This window comes from Etheostoma spectabile, chromosome 16 (genome assembly GCF_008692095.1).
Source record: "Etheostoma spectabile isolate EspeVRDwgs_2016 chromosome 16, UIUC_Espe_1.0, whole genome shotgun sequence".
NCBI classification, from domain to species: domain Eukaryota; kingdom Metazoa; phylum Chordata; class Actinopteri; order Perciformes; family Percidae; genus Etheostoma; species Etheostoma spectabile.
In genome coordinates, this window is record NC_045748.1 from 20,412,431 (window position 1) to 20,417,657 (window position 5,227).

The window sequence follows — 5,227 nt, forward strand, 5'->3', positions numbered from 1 at the left end:
CTCTTTCTCCCCATTTACCCCCCCCACCCTCCCCACTCCCCCTCGCTCCTATTAAGGTCAGGATGGTGCTAAGTGTCTATCAGGGCTGATGAGGCTCAGGAGACTCCTTTGTTCTGAATGAGGGTGAAAATTTGAAACAGCCACAAGAGCGAATAGCTCAACTCCCCCTCTTCCTCACCCTCCATCCCCTTTTCCCTCCATCCTTCATCCCCTTGTCGATCAATCGCTCTTTATCCCTAACAACTCTATTGATCAGATGCACTAACAACATCTTTCATTTATTAATTATGAGAGAACGTCTTCCTGGGATTTCTCTCTCTCAGTTTGTTCGGCCCATCCCTCATTTTTAGGGCTCTGAAGCTCTTACTTTTTCAAAGTAGGCAGGACGATTGCTTGGCCTGTGGTATTGCTGCTTGTAGCTTTCTCCAGAACCCCTGTATGCTGAAGGACCCCAAAGCGCTTAAAATGCAACTCAATTGTGTACTACTGACTATTACTACTTTGTCCTTCTATTTCAGAGGAAAACATTGCACTACTACATTTATCCGACAGAGAAATGTTACTGGGAATATTGCAAATTCCAATTTTAATCACAATTAAAATATGATGCGTTATTATTCCTTAAGTTATCCAGATATTGGAAGGACACACACACACACACGCACGCACACACACACACACACACACACACACACACACACACACACACACACACGACTGGCCCATATGCATATTTTCTCCTTCTTGTCTCCTTCTTCTTGTCCTCTACATGTTTTCTCCTCCTTTTTGTCCTCTAGATGTTGGCTTCTTCTAGTTGTCCTCTCCATGTTGTCTCCTCCTTGTCCTCTCCACCTTGTGTCCTTCTCATCCTCTCCACCTTGTGTCATCTTGTTGTCTCATCCTTTTTGTCCTCTAGATGTTGTCTCCTCCTTGTCCTCCTTGTGTCCTTCTTGTTGTCTCAGCCTTTTTGTCCTCTAGATGTTGTCTCCTTCTTGTTGTCCTCCCCATGTTGTCTCCTTCTTGTCCTCCTTGTGTCCTTCTTGTTGTCTCAGCCTTTTTGTCCTCTAGATGTTGTCTCCTTCTTGTTGTCCTCTCCATGTTGTCTCCTCCTTGTCCTGTCCACCTTGTGTCCTTCTTGTTGTCTCAGCCTTTTTGTCCTCTAGATGTTGTCTCCTTCTTGTTGTCCTCTCCATGTTGTCTCCTCCTTGTCCTCTCCACCTTGTGTCCTCCTTATACTCTCCGCCTTGTGTCCTTCCTTTTGTCTCATCCTTTTAGTCCTCTAGATGTTGTCTCCTTCTTGTTGTTTCTTCCTTGTTGTCCTCTACATGTTGTCCTCTCCAGGTTATGCGTTTCCAGACTTGCGAGTCTCCATTGATTGGAGGAGCAAGCGCTGACAGCCTGACGAATAGCCTTTTTATTAACGGCCTGTCTGTGCCTGGTAGCAAGGGATCGCAGAGAAGAACAATTCAATTCAGTTCAAAGGACTTTATGTCTCCCTGCAGGGCCATTTTCATTACAGGCATAAAAAGACTGATTAAAGACAAAAATAAGACATCACTCTCATGAACTCAAGACTATACCACAGAGCAGTTTTTTCATGTGGTTTACCTGCCAGCGCTCAGGCCTCATATTGTTTGTAGTGTGTTTATCTAACAGAATGATATGAATTTAAATTGACATCAGCAGTCTTTTTAGTATGAGGAGCTCATCCGCAGTTCAAGTGTTCAGTTTGATCAGAGGTACTATCCGTTTTCCATCTTAGATACGTTGTTGCTGATATCAGCTCAGTGTAATGAAGTCTTCTTAGGACAGCATTAGACATGTGGATCAAATGTGCTGTTTGGGTAATCGCATGAATTTTTAAAACAGCTTCAAATGATAGATTTTTTGTAGCTTGGTTATTGTCTTTTAGTGATAATACAATGTTTTTTTTAAGTTAAGGCTAACTGACTGACTGACTGACTTAAAATTACATGATACACTCTGCTATAGTGTACATAGCAGATGTGAAGTCACCTATTGGTTTTGGACTGCTCTCGCCATTATTCCTTTCCCAATTTTTGACGAGAAGGTGGAGCTGGGGAGGATCCCGTGTTGTGATTTTCAACCCTTCTGGAGCAAGTCATCCAGGGCTGGACTAGGGTAAAAAATCTGATAATTTTTCCTTCTTGAGGACACACATTTGTTCTCTCTCTCTTTTTCTCGTACTCTCTCTCTGGTGTCCTCTGTCTAACCCGGCCCTCAGGGGTGCTGTCACACGATTGGTCAGCGACATGACAACCAATTAAGGACTAATTAATCAAGCTCCAGTTGACAGGTAATATCCTGTGCCACTCGGGGTGAAACTGTGTGTGTGTGTGTGTGTGTGTGTGTGTGTGTGTGTGTGTGTGTGTGTGTGTGTGTGTGTGTGTGTGTGTGTGTGTGTGTGTGTGTGTGTGTGTGTGTGTGTGTGTGAGTGAGTGAGTGAGTGAGTGAGTGAGTGAGTGAGTGAGTGAGTGAGTGAGTGAGTGAGTGAGAGAGAGAGAGAGAGAAAGAAAAAGCAATAGTTAAATTGAGGGGGAGAGTAAAAGAGAAAACGTGAGAAAGAGAGAGAAAGGGTTTGTTTGCGTCCAAACTAGAATGTGAATCACTTTGTGTACAAATTTAATATTTTCAAGCCAACGTGACAAAACAGCAGGAAAGAATCAGCACCAATGTGTCTGTAGCGCTGATCCATCATGAAATTGCTGTGCTAATGTGGCAATTCCTTCATTTTAGTGACTTCAGTTGTCTTCTCAGTTCACAGCTCAGGTACTTTTTATTCTGTATTTAAGTGGAGGCTTTAAGGCTTAAAGAGTTGTCAGATTACCTACTAATTCATCTGCACTATAAACCAAACTCTCTCCATGTGTCTTGGTTAGGATGGTTTTTTTTTTTTGAAAAATGACTCAGTATTTGTATGTAATTGTCCCACAAGCCATGGACATCAGTAGCTTCAACTGATGTGACAGAGGACAGAGAAGGCAGAGTGTTGTGTTGATGTTATTACACAGCTGAGATTGCAGTTTAAGGGTACGGTGACATGAGAGAGTTGGTGGATATCATGGATGAGGGAGAAATTAACACATTTTTCCACAAAAGTTGCAGACGACTTTCAATGGAGACCAGGGGTCCGTGTCAGGAAGCAGGTTTAGTGAAAACTTTGAGTTTGTTAATCCTGAGATGAGGGAAATTCTGGGTTTTCTGTTTCAGAAAGACAGGTAACTTCACCTCTGAGTCAGTTACTATGGTAACTGAGCCTGTGAACCTAACCTGGTCGGGAACAGGTTTTCTTCTCCACCCCTCTGACACAGCGCTCTTTCATTTCCTCATTCATTCACTCCGTAGCAGGCGCACTTTACCACAGTTATCTGCATGAATAAAAAACAGCGTTGGTTTGTCAACCATGTTAGGTAGACTATAAAATGTGTCATTTTCAAAACATGGAATTTCCTTTTGTCATTACTTCGCAGGGAGTTGAGATGATGTCAGGAGATGATATTGAGGCCCCGACTATAGATGTATTTTCATTTCCAGTAACTTGCTATTTGAGCGGCATCGTTTTTCTTCCCTGTCTATCAGTTATGTAGCCTACATAACCTCATCTGTTATTAACCATAACCTTATCCACATTACGTTTTTTTTGCAAACAGCAGTTTTCTTATTGTGAAGCAAGAAGAATAGGACTCACTGGACACAAACCAGTAAGAGCCATTAGAAAGCTGTTTACAGGATTGGAGGTGAATGATGTAAACCCTTTGAAATAAAAGATTATGAATTATAATTCTGTTGATGATGGTGCTGCAGCCTCAGAATGGGATTAGTAGGCCTAGGACATTTTTGCCCGCAGGATTGCACCTAATTGAAATAGATTATAGGTTCAATACAATTTCACCAGTAATATTATAGTTATGATTAAACAGTCCTTCCAGAAAAGAGTTTTTTTGTGATTGTTGCAGGCAGAAATTGGCAAAAATTATGCAGCACGTTTTCTTAACCCTTGTGTTGTCGTCCCGTCAAAATTGAAAATCCACACTTTTGTTGAGACTTTTTATCAATGTTTTTAACTTTTCTTACGTTTTTGTCCCATTTTTCAACACTACGTAACACTAACTTATTTACTTTAGTTTTACAGTTGTTTTTGGACTTTATGCTCAATAAACCTCATTTATGTTTTTGCATTGTTTTGAGCGGAAATTGGCAATTTATTTCGGCAAAAGTGTGCCGTATTTAAAAAGATGCTGCCCCTGCATAAATATGCAGACTTTGGCTTATTATGCATTGAATTATGCAATCGCATAATCACGTTTTTCTGGAAGGACTGATTAAATATGATATTAATTCACTGTAATTGAATTTACTCTTGCAGCAATTTTCTCCCATGCAAATACTGTCTTTTGCAGCAGCCATTGCGTTGCTTTTTAAACTAAATATAGTTCAATATACTGTATGTTTGTGGTTGTCATGGTTAATCGTAATATCATGGCTCCATTCATGCTGCCTTTTTATAGTGGTGGTTCGCTTAACTCTGAGTGAACCTGCTCTGAGTTGATTGAACCAACTCAAATCAGCTGTTCTGGAACCAAAAACTCAGAGTTTCACATCTCAGGGTAGATCAACTCAGAGTTCAGGTTAAGACTCAGAGTTTGTTAAACCTTCCTGAAGAGGGCCCCAGTGGCGGACTGGGACAAAAATCTAGCCCTGGCACTGTAGCCATACCAGCCCACATTACCACACTCATGCAGCCCCACCCACGGACACACGCATGCACTAATTACATCATGTGTACAGATGGTAAAATAAAATGAGCGGTAGTGGTACTACTCATACTAATTACTTTACTGTTTTATTATGTAAAAGATTTTAAAATGCTCATATTAAAAAAGAGTGTTTTCTAGACCTACTCTATCTGTAAAGTGTCTCGAGATAACTCTTGTTATGAATTGATACTATAAATACAATTGAAATTGAAATTGACTGTCCTCTGCCTTCAGCCTCCAGGTGAGCTGTTCAACATCTGCATGGCTTTCTACGTCGCTAGCCGAGACAAGGTGGCTAACAGTAGCATGCTAGCTTGTTCTCAATGGCAAAACACTGCAACAACACCCACTAGTTGACCATAATCTCCAAAAGAACTACTTCCTGTCCCTGTTCTGCAGGTATTCCACAAGTGGACCTCGTCTAGAAGAAGTCTCCCAGCTAATCTTGC

General features: G+C 41.3%; 1 long non-coding RNA gene across 1 annotated transcript in view; it reads right to left on the minus strand.

Annotated features, from left to right (window-relative positions):
* Positions 1 to 5,227, minus strand: part of LOC116704665 (uncharacterized) — a 7,079-nt gene that overhangs the window by 58 nt on the left and 1,794 nt on the right. The gene's annotated exons all lie outside the window — the stretch shown is intronic.